Below are 18,848 nucleotides of genomic sequence, written 5' to 3'. Positions count from 1 at the left end.
GTTATTGACAGTATATCCACATTATGTCCCTTGAACAGGATTCCCACCCCAGCTGACTTATTGTCACAGGACCCCGACCACACAGATGGACCTGCAGACCAGTCCTTTTTCAGCTCGGGGTAAGAGAGTTCATGCTCTATTCCACATTCTTGTAGAAAGAAAACGTCAAAGCTTAATGTCAGTAGCCAAGCAAAAAGAGCCGCTCTCCTCACTGGGCTCTTCAGGCTTCTCACATTTAAAGAAGCAATACGAATGTCCGCCATATTAATGTTTCTTTTTTAACTCCTCACTTTCCATCTCAATCTCAATGAGACGGGCAGCCGATGTAGCAGAAGAAACAGTGTCCAAGCTACTAGTGTCACTATCGGACGCTTCATACAACACATCACCCTCAGGGTCACTGGGTGGGGATAATACCTCACAAAAATAGAGCTTCGATAAGCGATCCTCAGAGTCACTTTCCCGACCTCGTTTCTTGCAGGCACTGACATCCATCTGGGACTCCTCCTCCCGTACCTCCGGGGGTAGAACTCCAACTTGGCCAACCAGGTCATCAGGGGATGCCACCACTTGACTGGAAAGAACGGCAGGGCAATCCTCATCAGGATGGTCATCAGAACGCGTGGCATCATGGTTGTCATCATGTACATCACCAGGATGGTCATCACGGGAGGCCTCAGGACCCTCCGAGAGGCAGTCATCAGGACGGGCACCATGGAAGTCATCTGGCTGGTCATCCAATTGGTCCCTCGGCTCCAAGGAAGACATCGGGGTCTCTGGAACAACTGGAAAAGAAACCTCCGCCACACTGCGAGCATTGCCCCCATCAGCTGGGTCAAGTGCTCCAGATTTTTGTTTGTTCTTTTTTCTCTGGCCCTTGGGCCCTTCCTCAGTCCTATGCTGAGGTTCACCCGACTCCTCACCAGTCAAAACCTGGGCTTCTGCAGAAGTGGGTTCACAGTCGGCCGCATAGACAATCGCAGGGTCACGCAACAGGTTTACAGGGAGTGCAACAGATGGAAGAGACTGTTTCCGACCCGCAGTTACGTCCGAGTAGGAGCGAACAGAAGCCCCCGATTTGGCCGTACCGGCAGCAGTAGGCACTCCTGCGGAACTAGCCGCAGTCATACGGGAGCCTCTCTCTGGTTTTGGTCGCATCGGACAGTTGCTGAAAAGATGGGTACTTCCACCACAGCCACTGCAGGTCTTCTCTTTTTTACAGTCTCTGGACGTGTGTCCCCAATCGCCACAATTGTGGCACCGAACCATCTTTTCTTTGCCACACTCCCTCTGCATATGTCCTGTGTCGCCACAGTTCCTACATCGGTTAACCTGCCCGTTGAAGAACAGGTAACCGTGCTCTTTTCCAATCACCATCAAGGATGGAGGGTGCATGAAACCCTCCACCCCATCCGGATCAGGGTTGAAACGGACCATAAAGCGTCTCTTTCCGCACCAGAGACCACTCTTGCCCATAACTTTCCCTGTGGATCGTACCGATACACAGTATCGCCTCAAGAATAACATGATGTCATCCTCAGGGACAAACGGACTGTGCATGTACACCACCAGGGTCACCTCATCGCCACCGTACAAACATGTACAGACCATGTCATCCAGCAGCGGATGGTTGCTGTGGATTCTGACAAGGTCATGGAATGACCGACAAGCCGCTCGGGAATCCAACGTCAGGATGTATGTGTTCTGCCCCCTCTCCTGCAGGCAGTACACTTCACTCCTTGTCACGCCCAACAGACCCTGTAGGATCTGTGTGAAGAAGGCCCCAGGGTTGTCAAAACCCACATTGGTCGCAGGGACCACAATTTTAAAGGAATTCTTCAGCTGGCCGGAGCCAGTGAAGCTCACATAAGTGCAAGGCATAGCACTCGGGTATAAAGACTTACCGTCCAAGACGGGTTCGGCCTTTCACCGGGGATCACTCCTCGTTGCTCAGGGACTAATCCGGCTCCCTAATAGCAGCAGGGGGGTGAAGTCCCACCGTGAGATGAAACGATCCCCCCAGGCCAAAGAGCCAGGTACCCCGAGCACCTTCCAGCCAAAACCAGGCACAAAACAATGAAGCTCTGCACCTGATCTCAGCCAAAAGGCCGAGAAGCGATAACCAGAATTGGTTTGGGCCTCGAGTGGCACCCTGGCCTATGCCGGACACATGTTAGGGAGAGAGAGTGAGAGGGAGACAAACCCACGCCTACAGAAGACATTTTGTCACCCAAGCCAACCCTTGAAAAGGCTGCTTTGCACAGCAAAAACACGAAGAATGGTGCGTTTTGCAGCCGCCGCCCACTGCAATGAATCTGAATAACTCCTCCTTTTGGGCACAAGCACCTCCCCTGCCCCTTGCAGTCTTTCCAATTCATGATACAAAAAGACGGACAGGACAGGTCGCCTGACTTTCCGTCACTGCCACCCTTTGCCATCCTTACCTGTAGAAAGCCCTTTCATCATCCCCAAACCCTAATCTTTTCCCTTCACTTCCCAGCCCCCAAACCCTGCCCTCTGAACCCTTCTCACCCCCCGCATTCCTTGTCCTGTCATCCCCCTACCACCCGGGAAAAAAACGGCTTGACCCCTCCTTCCACTAGCCCACCTCCCACCCAAAGAGAAACTTCTGCTGCGCAGCTAGCTTTCTAGGCAGCAGCGCTATTGTGAGGTCAGCGGGGGGCATTGTGACAAGCCGCCAGTGTTCCGTCTCTTCATGCTGTGCACTGTTCAAACGGAAAATACATCAACAGGCAGACTACAGAAAAGCGTACTAACAAAGGTTAGAGGGGGGCTTTCTCAGAGGGCTTTTTACAGTTTGTCTATTCCCAATTAGCCGGTTTAGTATACTTAATGAAAGTACTAATTCTTTCATAGGTCGCCCATTCTTAGTATTTGACGTTCCTTATATTGCGGTATCAGGCTTCGCAGTAGGTTGCAACACACCTGTGGTCACTGCAGCAGCTGACTCCACTTTGTCCAAAAGGGATCTATTCCATTCAATTGCACATGATCTAGATTAGACTGACAACAAGATACTGCACGGGACATAGCAGAGTTGGTGAAGTTGAGTGGTGATGAGTTTGCCATTTGGATGAATAAAGCAAGTAAAAAGTGTGAAAGATAAAAATTCATTTCAATTCGCTAATCGGGCTAATATGAATCAGGTGAATTGAGTTCTGCTTTTGGAAACTGGGTTAAGAAGGGGTGCACTGGTCCTGGAGGTACTGCAATACCAGGTCAATGCGTGGAGTGGACAGAGCAAGCTCTTTTTCCATCTCCCTGTTCTAAAAATCCATTTAATATATGATCCCCAGATAGGGGACGTATCAGATATTAAACTGATAAGAACAGATGAGATTTCATCCGCAATTTTCAGAATCAAGGTAGCCCCGAAGGCCAGCAGGCCACCACACAAAAGCGCAGTGCCTGGGTGATCGCCTCCCGAGCCCAGGAACCACCAGCCACAAAGGGACGTAAGCACCAAAAGGCGCAACAATCCCCGAGGCCGGCGGTCGTGCAAGCCCGGGCCCCTCCCAGCCAAGACCAAGGCAAACCCAATGAAGGGACTACACTTGATCTTAGCCAAAAGGCCGAGAAGCGATAACCAGAATTGGTTTGGGCCTCGAGTGGCACCCTGGCCTATGCCGGACACATGTTAGGGAGAGAGAGTGAGAGGGAGACAAACCCACGCCTACAGAAGACATTTTGTCACCCAAGCCAACCCTTGAAAAGGCTGCTTTGCACAGCAAAAACACGAAGAATGGTGCGTTTTGCAGCCGCCGCCCACTGCAATGAATCTGAATAACTCCTCCTTTTGGGCACAAGCACCTCCCCTGCCCCTTGCAGTCTTTCCAATTCATGATACAAAAAGACGGACAGGACAGGTCGCCTGACTTTCCGTCACTGCCACCCTTTGACATCCTTACCTGTAGAAAGCCCTTTCATCATCCCCAAACCCTAATCTTTTCCCTTCACTTCCCAGCCCCCAAACCCTGCCCTCTGAACCCTTCTCACCCCCCGCATTCCTTGTCCTGTCATCCCCCTACCACCCGGGAAAAAAACGGCTTGACCCCTCCTTCCACTAGCCCACCTCCCACCCAAAGAGAAACTTCTGCTGCGCAGCTAGCTTTCTAGGCAGCAGCGCTATTGTGAGGTCAGCGGGGGGCATTGTGACAAGCCGCCAGTGTTCCGTCTCTTCATGCTGTGCACTGTTCAAACGGAAAATACATCAACAGGCAGACTACAGAAAAGCGTACTAACAAAGGTTAGAGGGGGGCTTTCTCAGAGGGCTTTTTACAGTTTGTCTATTCCCAATTAGCCGGTTTAGTATACTTAATGAAAGTACTAATTCTTTCATAGGTCGCCCATTCTTAGTATTTGACGTTCCTTATATTGCGGTATCAGGCTTCGCAGTAGGTTGCAACACACCTGTGGTCACTGCAGCAGCTGACTCCACTTTGTCCAAAAGGGATCTATTCCATTCAATTGCACATGATCTAGATTAGACTGACAACAAGATACTGCACGGGACATAGCAGAGTTGGTGAAGTTGAGTGGTGATGAGTTTGCCATTTGGATGAATAAAGCAAGTAAAAAGTGTGAAAGATAAAAATTCATTTCAATTCGCTAATCGGGCTAATATGAATCAGGTGAATTGAGTTCTGCTTTTGGAAACTGGGTTAAGAAGGGGTGCACTGGTCCTGGAGGTACTGCAATACCAGGTCAATGCGTGGAGTGGACAGAGCAAGCTCTTTTTCCATCTCCCTGTTCTAAAAATCCATTTAATATATGGTCCCCAGATAGGGGACGTATCAGATATTAAACTGATAAGAACAGATCACGTTTCAAACAAGCTTTATTAAACTCATTAGTCGTCACAAACAAAAAGTCACACATTAAATACAAAACACGGTTACTTGTGCACATGAAACGCATCATAAAACCCCAAATCAGGTTTTTACAGGTACAGTAAAATATCACATAAAATCACATAAACATACATAAAACCAGCATTTTACTTAAAACATGACATAAAATACATTAAAAGCAATATAGTAAAAAGACATATAAAATCACAAATTAAATATGATTATAAATACATAAAAGTGTTCCATATCTGGAGACACCATGCCTTTTTTGCTTCTATTGTTCCCTGATTTTTGCAATCTCTCAAATAATACGTGTACATGGTACATAATGCAAGACCTATACAGTCTTTTACAGGGATGCAATCATGCTTGAACAGTAAAATATTTCTGGTTTTCCATAGGGCCTCTTTAAAACTGTTAATGATGAGCCATGCGATTTTTGCCTGGTACATGGTAGGACAATCAATTATACCGTATAACACCACATCACAATTTAGGGTACGCAACCCGCACACCCATTTCAGGAGCGTGCCCACTGCCTGCCATACCTCTTGTGCGTAAGCACAATACCAGAACAGGTGGAACACCGTCTCCTCCTGTGCACACCTGTCTCTTGGACATCTGGCACTGGCCACAAGTCCCCTACGATGTTGGAAGGCCCTGGTGGGGAGACATTGGTGGACTATTTGCCAGGTCAGATCCTTTTGCATATTACTAAGAGCAGGGCATGAGACGTTGTTCCAAATTAATCGGCACCTAGACGGGGAAAAATTAGCCACATCCTCCATAATCTCATGACCCTTACAGGCAACTGTCAACTTACGCTGATTGGACAAAACTCCCTTGTCCACATTTATCAGATCATATTCAGATATAATAGTCTCTAAGATCTTATATTGTTTCGGAGGGGATAAAAGGACAGGACGATTAGGTAAAATATCAACATGTAGTTTTTTAAAAACATACCCCGTGCTGTACCTTAAAAAACATGCAAAAGCCCCGTCATTTTTCAGACAATTAAAGCAGAATACAAATAACTTGATTAATAAAAACAGTTTAAGATCAGGCAGCCCCTTACCTCCGTTACCCTTACTCTTGCTGACAATCACCCTCCTCAGCTTCTCCATTTTAGAGCCCCACAAGAAATAAAAAATGGGTTTGAGAAGCCTCTTCAGGTAGAGGGAGTTGGGGGGGAACACCATTGCCGCAAACAGGATAATAGGGAATAAAACCATTTTTATCACAAGTATCTTCCCCTCCATGGACATTTTCCTTAGCTGCCAAAAAGAAATCTTTTTATTGATTTTATCTAATACTAAATCCCAATTTGTACATCCATCATTTCTTGCATCAAATTGTACACCCAAAATCTTAATACCATCAGTTTGGACTGGGATTTTAGGTGGCTCGGGCTCCCAGGGGCCAATAATCAAGCAGTCACACTTGTCAACATTCAGACGAAAGCCAGACCCTGCGCTGAATATCTCAGTGTTCAGGAGGGCCCTGTTCACAGCTGCAGAGCTTGCACAGTACACAGAGACATCATCCATATAGGCCAATGATTTTACCTGGTTTCCACCACCCCCTGGAATAGGGACCCCCCTGACCACCCTATCCTGCCGAAGGCGGCACAGAAGTGGTTCAATTGCGCATACAAACAACAGTGGGGACATGGGGCAGCCTTGTTTTACCCCAGACAGGAGGGCAACTTCCTTAGTGACAAAACCATTGACTAGTACCTGTGCATATGAATCCTTATATAGAAGCTTGATTTTGTCAATAAAAACTGTAGGGAAACCCATTCTTCTCAGAACATTAAAAAGATAAAAATGTGATACCCTGTCGAATGCCTTCATAAAATCAAGTGATAAAATAGCCATAGGTTGCTTACAGTCACTCTGATACCAGATCAGGTCCCGGATAAGATTCAGATGCTCCCAAATGGTTCTTCCAGGGATGCCGCAGACCTGATCTGGGTGGATGACATGTTTAATGACTTTTTTCATTCTACTTGCAATCACTTTAGCTAAAATTTTGTATTCTGTATTTAAAAGGGAGATAGGCCTCCAGTTTTCCAACCTGGACCTATCACCTTTCTTAAAAATTAAGGTAATCACACATTTTCTCCATGATGAGGGTAAAACATCAGTCTTAAAAACTTCACTAAAAACTGCTAAAAGATCATTCTTAATAAAATCCCAAAAACAAAGATAAAACTCCATGGGGAGACCGTCCGACCCCGGGGCTTTACCTTTTTTAAAGTCTTTCACAGCCTCCTCAATCTCCCCATGATTTATGTCCACTGAAATTAATTGTTGATCCTCTTTGCTTAAAAACTGGGATAAAACATTAAGATTATCTTTAAAAGCAGATTCATCAGTAGTTTTAAGACTAAAAAGAGTACTATAAAAATTAAAAGCTTCATCCAGCATGCCTTGAACAGAAGATTGTCCTTCTAATTCTTGGATAAAATGTTTCCTCTCCCCCACTTTTTTAAAAAAATATCTGGAACATGTCTCTCCTTCCTCTAGATATTTGACATGGGAATTAAACACTATCTCTTTTCCCTTTTGTTCCAAAAACCTCTGTATTTCTATTTTAAGCTTGGAAATGTCCTCATCTACACCAGGTACCCCCCATGCCTTTAGTTTATGGAGGGTTTCCAACCGAACATTAAAATCTTTAAACCTACTTCTTTTTTCTCTGGCTTTCCGTTTCCCCACTTTAATAAAAAAATCCTTAATGCGCCATTTTACGCCCTCCCACCAGTTTAACATAGTTTGATTTGGGTGCTTTTTACTTCTCCAGATCTTATATTTTGCAATAAAGTCAGCCTTAGTTTTCTCGTCCTCTAATAAAGTCACATTCAACTTCCATGCACTCTTACCTATTTTTGGCTCTCCCTCGTGTTCCAACACCGCATGTAAGAGGGCGTGATCTGAAAAAATATTTTCAATCAATCCAGCAGCTTTTGGTACAAAGGTGTCTGTGGAGGAAAATAGGAAATCTATACGGGAATTCACAGAGCCACCCTTCCACGTATAACCCGGATCAGCTGAGTGAGTTTTTCTCCATACATCTTGCAAGTTAAAATCAGTTAACATATGTTTGACCTGACTAGAGGTTTTGTCAGGCCGTCTAGCCAGGTCGCCCCCCCCTCTCCCCTCTCCCAACATTAAACAGTTAAAATCCCCTCCCACCACCAAAGGAGAGGGACCTGTTAAAAACAAAGAAATGTCATTAAGAAGGGAGGCTCGCTCATTCTTATCTGGGGGGGCGTAAACATTTAAAAAACGACATAAAAACCCATTAAAAACAACATGAACTAATAATGCACGACCAGGTAAAATCTCAGTAACAGATAAAACATTAACATTTTTGTTTTTGAATAAAATACCCACGCCGGCGGCTTTGTTTGTGTTAGTCCCAGACCACACTGAGGGACCCATAGACCAGTCCTTTTTAAGGTCATCGTAGGTTAAATCGTGGCTTATACCACATTCCTGGAGAAAAAAAACTTCAAAGTTCAATGTCAATAGCCAGGCCAACAAAGCCGCCCTTCTAATTGGGCTTTTCAGGCTTCTCACGTTGAGTGAGGCAACACGAATTGCAGCCATTTATTGGTTCGTTGTTTAGTCCGAAATCTCAAATTCTGACCCATCAGATTCCACACAAAGAGATGAGACCGTTTTTAGACTACACGTCTCATCAGAGTCCGAGACCTGATAGTTCGGGTCCATATTTGTGCCTGATGGACTGGGAACAGATTGTTCAATGAGGGTTTTACGCTTCTTACCCTCTGTTTCCAAGTCCTCACCAGCTCTTTTAGAACTGGCACTTAGGTCCATCTGGTCCGCCTCCAGTTGGACGCTTGGGACCTTTGGACCAACCTTCTCCATGGTTAAACTAACATCTGGGCGATCAACAAGGCCAGCATCATCCTGGACATCTGAGTAGACCTCACCAGAAACAGCTGTGGAAGCATCGGGGCGGGCATCACAGGGAACATCAATGTGGTCATCATGGTGAGCCTTTGGGTGGACATCTGGATGGACATCTGGATGGACATCTGGACGGACATCTGGACGGACATCTGGACGGACCTCCGGGTGGACCTCCGGGCGGACCTCCGGGCGGACATCCGGGCGGACATCCGGGCGGACATCTGGGTGGCGAACGCCACTTCCACCGGAATCCACCTGAGACACCGCTGACAAGTCAGGGGTCTCAGGAACCGCAGAACATTCCTGTTGCTTCTGCCCTCCCCCAGAACCGCTCTGAGGGGATCCCATCTCTCCACCAGGCGTAACCTGGACTTCTGCAAGAGAGGGTAATGATCCAACTGTGCTGGAAGTAGCTGGAACATTTGACTGGTTTCCTGAAGGAAGAACTGCTGTACCAGTCTTTTTACGCCCTGCAGTCACATCTGCAAAACTCATCCCGGGAGTCCCCATTTTGGCCAAGCCGCTTTTGACTGGCACTCCTGCGGAACCAGCCGCAGGTGCCTGAGGACCTCCTTGTCGCCTTGTCCGCAACGGGCAATTAGTGAAAAGATGGGTACCTGAGCCACATCCACTGCAAGTTTTTTCACTCTGGCACTCATTGGAGGCGTGCCCCCACCTGCCGCAGTTGTGACACAGACTTCTCCGTTCATTTGTGCAATTGCTTTGCACATGACCAAGGCCGCCACATTTCCTACAATAGACTGGCTGTCCATTGTAAAACAAAGACCCATGGTTCCTACCCAGCACAACTGTGGATGGAGGATGCATTAGACCATCAATACTCCCCGAGTCGGGTCTGAACCGTACCAGGAACTTTCGCTTTCCGTTCCAGAACCCACTGTAGCCCATGACTCTCCCTGATGAACGCACCGAGGAGCAGTACCTGCTCAGGAAGAGCATGATGTCTTCCTCAGATACATGGGGGTTGTACATGTATACTACGAGTGGGACTTCGCCATCTCCATATAGGTACGTCACAGTCACTCCCTCCAACAGTCTACTGCACGTCTCTGCCTTAACTCGCTCCTGGAGTCTTCCACAGGCGGCCTTGGTCGTCAATGTGAGGATATAGATGGTTTGCCCCCTCTCCTGCAGGCAATATATATCCTCATTTCTCACGCCCAACAGGTTACGCATTACTTGGTTAACGAACTCAAGTGGATGCCCATAACCTACGTGGCCCTCGGGAACCTCGAACTTAACAGAGTTCGGTATCTGGCCGGAGCCAGTGGTAAAGCGCTGAATGCAAGGCATTTAGCAATTGGCAAAAGGCTTTCCGTCTCCACGGGCACGGCCTTTCGCCGGGGGATCACCTCTCGTTGCCCAAGGACTAATCCGGCTCCCCAATAGCAGCAGGGGGGTGAAGTCCCACCGTGAGGTGAAACGATCCCCCCAGGCCAAGGAGCCGGGTACCCTGGGCACCTTCCAGCCAAAACCAAACACAAAACAATTAAGCTCTGCATCTGATCTCAGCCAAAAGGCCGAGAAGCGATAACCAGAATTGGTTTGGGCCTCGAGTGGCACCCTGGCCTATGCCGGACACATGTTAGGGAGAGAGAGTGAGAGGGAGACAAACCCACGCCTACAGAAGACATTTTGTCACCCAAGCCAACCCTTGAAAAGGCTGCTTTGCACAGCAAAAACACGAAGAATGGTGCGTTTTGCAGCCGCCGCCCACTGCAATGAATCTGAATAACTCCTCCTTTTGGGCACAAGCACCTCCCCTGCCCCTTGCAGTCTTTCCAATTCATGATACAAAAAGACGGACAGGACAGGTCGCCTGACTTTCCGTCACTGCCACCCTTTGCCATCCTTACCTGTAGAAAGCCCTTTCATCATCCCCAAACCCTAATCTTTTCCCTTCACTTCCCAGCCCCCAAACCCTGCCCTCTGAACCCTTCTCACCCCCCGCATTCCTTGTCCTGTCATCCCCCTACCACCCGGGAAAAAAACGGCTTGACCCCTCCTTCCACTAGCCCACCTCCCACCCAAAGAGAAACTTCTGCTGCGCAGCTAGCTTTCTAGGCAGCAGCGCTATTGTGAGGTCAGCGGGGGGCATTGTGACAAGCCGCCAGTGTTACGTCTCTTCATGCTGTGCACTGTTCAAACGGAAAATACATCAACAGGCAGACTACAGAAAAGCGTACTAACAAAGGTTAGAGGGGGGCTTTCTCAGAGGGCTTTTTACAGTTTGTCTATTCCCAATTAGCCGGTTTAGTATACTTAATGAAAGTACTAATTCTTTCATAGGTCGCCCATTCTTAGTATTTGACGTTCCTTATATTGCGGTATCAGGCTTCGCAGTAGGTTGCAACACACCTGTGGTCACTGCAGCAGCTGACTCCACTTTGTCCAAAAGGGATCTATTCCATTCAATTGCACATGATCTAGATTAGACTGACAACAAGATACTGCACGGGACATAGCAGAGTTGGTGAAGTTGAGTGGTGATGAGTTTGCCATTTGGATGAATAAAGCAAGTAAAAAGTGTGAAAGATAAAAATTCATTTCAATTCGCTAATCGGGCTAATATGAATCAGGTGAATTGAGTTCTGCTTTTGGAAACTGGGTTAAGAAGGGGTGCACTGGTCCTGGAGGTACTGCAATACCAGGTCAATGCGTGGAGTGGACAGAGCAAGCTCTTTTTCCATCTCCCTGTTCTAAAAATCCATTTAATATATGGTCCCCAGATAGGGGACGTATCAGATATTAAACTGATAAGAACAGATTTTTTTGATTTAATGAAGCTTTCCAAAGCACCACAAAAAATGCATGACCGAAGTCACACCAAAAACAGTGCAAAGGCTAGGATTCGTGTGGACCCCACCGTGAGGAGAGGGTCCCCAAAAATCAACCCCGTCCCTCCGAGCCAGAAGGCCACAGCAAGGGTCAGGGATCTTCGGTGCTCCCCCAAGCCGAAGCCTGGTTGAGCCTTGTTGTTGCTCCCAGCGTCCACCCAGGCATCTTACCCAAGTGGAGTAGAGAGCTACTAGTTGTTGGTTTCGCAGCCGAAACTGCCCGGACCGTCAACCGGTGTTGGTTTCTCAGCCCAAGGCTAACCGGACCTCCAACCGGGTGTTGGTTTCTCAGCCGAAGCTGACCCAGACCTCCAACCGGGTGTTGGTTTCTCAGCCGAAGCTGACCCGGACCTCCAACCGGGTGTTAGTTTCTCAGCCCAAAGCTGACCAGACCTCCGACCGGGATTATAAAAATTTCCCTTCCTAGCCAGAAGGCCAGCATAGGGTAATATGCTCAAAAAGTATGAAAAGGCAAGGTACGGTGTGCTACAGAGCCCAAGACTTGCCGGGGTCCCAAGCCAGCAAGCTCAGACTCACTCCAGGGTCGTCAGTCCTGGGGCACGTTGTACCATAGCCCCCCACCCTTACTCAGTCTAATAGCCTCGATCCTGGTAGGGCCATGTTTTCCTCTTGATGAATATACTATCCACCCAGAGTACTAGCAAGCGCAACCTTCCAGTGTGCATTGTATCATTGTACTAAGGTGGCCTGGAGCTTAAACCACCTCTTCGAACAACACTACACTTGATCTTAGCCAAAAGGCCGAGAAGCGATAACCAGAATTGGTTTGGGCCTCGAGTGGCACCCTGGCCTATGCCAGACTCATCTTAGGGAGAGAGAGTGAGAGGAGACAAACCCACGCCTACAGAAGACATTTTGTCACCCAAGCCAACCCTTGAAAAGGCTGCTTTGCAGAGCAAAAACAAGAAGAATGGTGCGTTTTGCAGCCGCCGCCCACTGCAATGAATCTGAATAACTCCTCCTTTTGGGTACAAGCAACTCCCCTCCCCCTTGCAGTCTTTCCAATTCATGATACAAAAAGACGGACAGGACAGGTCGCCTGACTTCCCGTCACTGCCACCCTTTGCCATCCTTACCCGTAGAACGCCCTTTCATCATCCCCAAACCCTAATCTTTTCCCTTCCCTTCCCAGCCCCAAACCCTGCCCTCTGTACCAATCTCACCACCCGCATCCCTTCTCCTATCATCCCCCTACCACCCGAGAAAAAAAAAAAAAAAAAAGCTTGCCCCCTCCTTCCACTAGCCCACCTCCCACCCAAAGAGAAACTTCTGCTGCGCAGCTAGCTTTCTAGGCAGCAGCGCTATTGTGATGTCAGCGGGGGGCATTGTGACAAGCCGCCAGTGTTTCGTCTCTTCATGTTGTGCACTGTTCAAACGGAAAATACATCAACAGGCAGACTACAGAAAAGCTTACTAACAAAGGTTAGAGAGGGGCTTTCTCAGAGGGCTTTTTACAGTTTGTCTATTCCCAATTAGCCGTTTAAGTATACTTAATGAAAGTACTAATTCTTTCATAGGCCGCCCATTCTTAATATTTGACGTTCCTTATATTGCAGTATCAGGCTTTGCAGCAGGTTGCAAAACATTCATCACCCATGACCGTCCCCAATTGGGCTCAGAAGCTAAATGTCTATCATGACCTCTCTTTTAGAATGTCCAAGAGCAAGCAAACTCTTCCTCCAGGAGGGTGAGCCAACAGACCACTAAAGACATCATCATTGCTCAAAGAAAAGCCCAAAAAACAATGCATGATAGGAATAAACAGGAAACTTTATTTGGAGTGTAGGCGGAGAGATAGCACCAGATGCCAATTGTAGATCTTCTCACACCTGTGGTCACTGCAGCAGCAGCAGCAGCAGCAATAGAATCCACTTTGTCCAAAAGGGATCTATTCCATTCAATTGCACATGATCTAGATTAGCCTGAGAACAAGATACTGCACGGGACATAGCAGAGTTGGTCAAGTTGAGTAGTGATGAGTTTGCTATTTGGATGAATAAAGCAAGTAAAAAGTGTGAAAGATAAAAAACAAAAGGAGTTTGAAGTGTGAAAAGTGAATGGGCCAAATTGAGGTGCATATGAAGTTGTATGCTTTCTTTCAATTCATTAATCGGGCTAATATGAATCAGGTGAATTGAGTTCTGCTTTTGGAAACTGGGTTAAGAAGGGGTGCACCGGTCCTGGAGGTACTGCAATACCAGGTCAATGCGTGGAGTGGACAGAGCAAGCTCTTTTTCCATCTCCCTGTTCTAAAAATCCATTTAATATATGGTCCCCAGATAGGGGACGTATCAGATATTAAACTGATAAGAACAGATTTTTTTTTTTTTTTTTGAAGGATGAGTTTGAAAATAAAAAAGTGACCGCCTCTCGTTGCCAGGTAACCGTCCGTCACAAGGGGACTATGACATCCTACGATGCACACTCCCCCAAGGCCAGCAGTTGTGCAATACCCTGGCACCTTTCAGCACCAACCAAGGTAGTACCCTCCCAAACTACACTTGATCTTAGCCAAAAGGCCGAGAAGCAATAACCAGAATTGGTTTGGGCCTCGAGTGGCACCCTGGCCTATGCCAGACACATCTTAGGGAGAGAGAGTGAGGGGAGACAAACCCACGCCTACAGAAGACATTTTGTCACCCAAGCCAACCCTTGAAAAGGCTGCTTTGCAGAGCAAAAACAAGAAGAATGGTGCGTTTTGCAGCCGCCGCCCACTGCAATGAATCTGAATAACTCCTCCTTTTGGGTACAAGCAACTCCCCTCCCCCTTGCAGTCTTTCCAATTCATGATACAAAAAGACGGACAGGACAGGTCGCCTGACTTCCCGTCACTGCCACCCTTTGCCATCCTTACCCGTAGAACGCCCTTTCATCATCCCCAAACCCTAATCTTTTCCCTTCCCTTCCCAGCCCCAAACCCTGCCCTCTGTACCCATCTCACCACCCGCATCCCTTCTCCTATCATCCCCCTACCACCCGAGAAAAAAAAAAAAAAAAGCTTGCCCCCTCCTTCCACTAGCCCACCTCCCACCCAAAGAGAAACTTCTGCTGCGCAGCTAGCTTTCTAGGCAGCAGCGCTATTGTGATGTCAGCGGGGGGCATTGTGACAAGCCGCCAGTGTTCCGTCTCTTCATGTTGTGCACTGTTCAAACGGAAAATACATCAACAGGCAGACTACAGAAAAGCTTACTAACAAAGGTTAGAGAGGGGCTTTCTCAGAGGGCTTTTTACAGTTTGTCTATTCCCAATTAGCCGTTTAAGTATACTTAATGAAAGTACTAATTCTTTCATAGGCCGCCCATTCTTAATATTTGACGTTCCTTATATTGCAGTATCAGGCTTTGCAGCAGGTTGCAAAACATTCATCACCCATGACCGTCCCCAATTGGGCTCAGAAGCTAAATGTCTATCATGACCTCTCTTTTAGAATGTCCAAGAGCAAGCAAACTCTTCCTCCAGGAGGGTGAGCCAACAGACCACTAAAGACATCATCATTGCTCAAAGAAAAGCCCAAAAAACAATGCATGATAGGAATAAACAGGAAACTTTATTTGGAGTGTAGGCGGAGAGATAGCACCAGATGCCAATTGTAGATCTTCTCACACCTGTGGTCACTGCAGCAGCAGCAGCAGCAGCAGCAATAGAATCCACTTTGTCCAAAAGGGATCTATTCCATTCAATTGCACATGATCTAGATTAGCCTGAGAACAAGATACTGCACGGGACATAGCAGAGTTGGTCAAGTTGAGTAGTGATGAGTTTGCTATTTGGATGAATAAAGCAAGTAAAAAGTGTGAAAGATAAAAAACAAAAGGAGTTTGAAGTGTGAAAAGTGAATGGGCCAAATTGAGGTGCATATGAAGTTGTATGCTTTCTTTCAATTCATTAATCGGGCTAATATGAATCAGGTCAATTGAGTTCTGCTTTTGGAAACTGGGTTAAGAAGGGGTGCACCGGTCCTGGAGGTACTGCAATACCAGGTCAATGCGTGGAGTGGACAGAGCAAGCTCTTTTTCCATCTCCCTGTTCTAAAAATCCATTTAATATATGGTCCCCAGATAGGGGACGTATCAGATATTAAACTGATAAGAACAGATACTACACTTGATCTTAGCCAAAAGGCCCAGAAGCGATAACCAGAATTGGTTTGGGCCTCGAGTGGCACCCTGGCCTATGCCAGACACATCTTAGGGAGAGAGAGTGAGGGGAGACAAACCCACGCCTACAGAAGACATTTTGTCACCCAAGCCAACCCTTGAAAAGGCTGCTTTGCAGAGCAAAAACAAGAAGAATGGTGCGTTTTGAAGCCGCCGCCCACTGCAATGAATCTGAATAACTCCTCCTTTTGGGTACAAGCAACTCCCCTCCCCCTTGCAGTCTTTCCAATTCATGATACAAAAAGACGGACAGGACAGGTCGCCTGACTTCCCGTCACTGCCACCCTTTGCCATCCTTACCCGTAGAACGCCCTTTCATCATCCCCAAACCCTAATCTTTTCCCTTCCCTTCCCAGCCCCAAACCCTGCCCTCTGTACCCATCTCACCACCCGCATCCCTTCTCCTATCATCCCCCTACCACCCGAGAAAAAAAAAAAAAAAAAAGCTTGCCCCCTCCTTCCACTAGCCCACCTCCCACCCAAAGGGAAACTTCTGCTGCGCAGCTAGCTTTCTAGGCAGCAGCGCTATTGTGATGTCAGCGGGGGGCATTGTGACAAGCCGCCAGTGTTCCGTCTCTTCATGTTGTGCACTGTTCAAACGGAAAATACATCAACAGGCAGACTACAGAAAAGCTTACTAACAAAGGTTAGAGAGGGGCTTTCTCAGAGGGCTTTTTACAGTTTGTCTATTCCCAATTAGCCGTTTAAGTATACTTAATGAAAGTACTAATTCTTTCATAGGCCGCCCATTCTTAATATTTGACGTTCCTTATATTGCAGTATCAGGCTTTGCAGCAGGTTGCAAAACATTCATCACCCATGACCGTCCCCAATTGGGCTCAGAAGCTAAATGTCTATCATGACCTCTCTTTTAGAATGTCCAAGAGCAAGCAAACTCTTCCTCCAGGAGGGTGAGCCAACAGACCACTAAAGACATCATCATTGCTCAAAGAAAAGCCCAAAAAACAATGCATGATAGGAATAAACAGGAAACTTTATTTGGAGTGTAGGCGGAGAGATAGCACCAGATGCCAATTGTAGATCTTCTCACACCTGTGGTCACTGCAGCAGCAGCAGCAGCAGCAGCAGCAGCAATAGAATCCACTTTGTCCAAAAGGGATCTATTCCATTCAATTGCACATGATCTAGATTAGCCTGAGAACAAGATACTGCACGGGACATAGCAGAGTTGGTCAAGTTGAGTAGTGATGAGTTTGCTATTTGGATGAATAAAGCAAGTAAAAAGTGTGAAAGATAAAAAACAAAAGGAGTTTGAAGTGTGAAAAGTGAATGGGCCAAATTGAGGTGCATATGAAGTTGTATGCTTTCTTTCAATTCATTAATCGGGCTAATATGAATCAGGTGAATTGAGTTCTGCTTTTGGAAACTGGGTTAAGAAGGGGTGCACCGGTCCTGGAGGTACTGCAATACCAGGTCAATGCGTGGAGTGGACAGAGCAAGCTCTTTTTCCATCTCCCTGTTCTAAAAATCCATTTAATATATGGTCCCCAGATAGGGGACGTATCAGATATTAAACTGATAAGAACAGATTTTTTTTTTTTTTTTTTTTTGAAGGATGAGTTTGAAAATAATAAAGTGACCGCCTCTCGTTGCCCAGGTAACTGTCCGTCACAAGAGGGCTATGACATCCTACGATGCACACTCCCCCAAGGCCAGCAGTTGTGCAATACCCTGGCACCTTTCAGCACCAACCAAGGTAGTACCCTCCCAAACTACACTTGATCTTAGCCAAAAGGCCGAGAAGCGATAACCAGAATTGGTTTGGGCCTCGAGTGGCACCCTGGCCTATGCCAGACACATCTTAGGGAGAGAGAGTGAGGAGAGACAAACCCACGCCTACAGAAGACATTTTGTCACCCAAGCCAACCCTTGAAAAGGCTGCTTTGCAGAGCAAAAACAAGAAGAATGGTGCGTTTTGCAGCCGCCGCCCACTGCAATGAATCTGAATAACTCCTCCTTTTGGGTACAAGCAACTCCCCTCCCCCTTGCAGTCTTTCCAATTCATGATACAAAAAGACGGACAGGACAGGTCGCCTGACTTCCCGTCACTGCCACCCTTTGCCATCCTTACCCGTAGAACGCCCTTTCATCATCCCCAAACCCTAATCTTTTCCCTTCCCAGCCCCAAACCCTGCCCTCTGTACCCATCTCACCACCCGCATCCCTTCTCCTATCATCCCCCTACCACCCGAGAAAAAAAAAAAAAAAAAAGCTTGCCCCCTCCTTCCACTAGCCCACCTCCCACCCAAAGAGAAACTTTTGCTGCGCAGCTAGCTTTCTAGGCAGCAGCGCTATTGTGATGTCAGCGGGGGGCATTGTGACAAGCCGCCAGTGTTCCGTCTCTTCATGTTGTGCACTGTTCAAACGGAAAATACATCAACAGGCAGACTACAGAAAAGCTTACTAACAAAGGTTAGAGAGGGGCTTTCTCAGAGGGCTTTTTACAGTTTGTCTATTCCCAATTAGCCGTTTAAGTATACTTAATGAAAGTACTAATTCTTTCATAGGCCGCCCATTCTTAATATTTGACGTTCCTTATATTGCAGTATCAGGCTTTGCAGCAGGTTGCAAAACATTCATCACCCATGACCGTCCCCAATTGGGCTCAGAAGCTAAATGTCTATCATGACCTCTCTTTTAGAATGTCCAAGAGCAAGCAAACTCTTCCTCCAGGAGGGTGAACCAACAGACCACTAAAGACATCATCATTGCTCAAAGAAAAGCCCAAAAAACAATGCATGATAGGAATAAACAGGAAACTTTATTTGGAGTGTAGGCGGAGAGATAGCACCAGATGCCAATTGTAGATCTTCTCACACCTGTGGTCACTGCAGCAGCAGCAGCAGCAATAGAATCCACTTTGTCCAAAAGGGATCTATTCCATTCAATTGCACATGATCTAGATTAGCCTGAGAACAAGATACTGCACGGGACATAGCAGAGTTGGTCAAGTTGAGTAGTGATGAGTTTGCTATT

General features: G+C 47.1%; 6 non-coding genes across 6 annotated transcripts; all 6 read right to left on the bottom strand.

Annotated features, from left to right (window-relative positions):
* Positions 1 to 3,202: 3,202 nt before the first annotated feature.
* LOC142260944 (U2 spliceosomal RNA) lies at positions 3,203 to 3,386 on the bottom strand. The gene has a single exon (XR_012728784.1). It is a non-coding gene; the product is annotated as a U2 spliceosomal RNA (small nuclear RNA).
* A 1,301-nt stretch (positions 3,387 to 4,687) lies between these two features.
* LOC142260902 (U2 spliceosomal RNA) lies at positions 4,688 to 4,878 on the bottom strand. The gene has a single exon (XR_012728751.1). It is a non-coding gene; the product is annotated as a U2 spliceosomal RNA (small nuclear RNA).
* Positions 4,879 to 11,450: 6,572 nt separating this feature from the next.
* Positions 11,451 to 11,649, bottom strand: LOC142260859 (U2 spliceosomal RNA). Its single transcript, XR_012728716.1, has one exon. It is a non-coding gene; the product is annotated as a U2 spliceosomal RNA (small nuclear RNA).
* Positions 11,650 to 13,858: 2,209 nt separating this feature from the next.
* On the bottom strand, positions 13,859 to 14,049 carry LOC142260962 (U2 spliceosomal RNA). Its single transcript, XR_012728797.1, has one exon. It is a non-coding gene; the product is annotated as a U2 spliceosomal RNA (small nuclear RNA).
* A 1,588-nt stretch (positions 14,050 to 15,637) lies between these two features.
* On the bottom strand, positions 15,638 to 15,828 carry LOC142260835 (U2 spliceosomal RNA). Its single transcript, XR_012728705.1, has one exon. It is a non-coding gene; the product is annotated as a U2 spliceosomal RNA (small nuclear RNA).
* A 1,420-nt stretch (positions 15,829 to 17,248) lies between these two features.
* LOC142260957 (U2 spliceosomal RNA) lies at positions 17,249 to 17,444 on the bottom strand. Its single transcript, XR_012728792.1, has one exon. It is a non-coding gene; the product is annotated as a U2 spliceosomal RNA (small nuclear RNA).
* Between the last annotated feature and the right edge of the window lie 1,404 nt (positions 17,445 to 18,848).

This window comes from Anomaloglossus baeobatrachus, unplaced genomic scaffold (assembly GCF_048569485.1).
Source record: "Anomaloglossus baeobatrachus isolate aAnoBae1 unplaced genomic scaffold, aAnoBae1.hap1 Scaffold_201, whole genome shotgun sequence".
NCBI lineage: Eukaryota > Metazoa > Chordata > Amphibia > Anura > Aromobatidae > Anomaloglossus > Anomaloglossus baeobatrachus.
The sequence above is the reverse complement of the archived record's forward strand: the minus strand, read 5'-3'. Positions and strand labels throughout refer to the sequence as shown.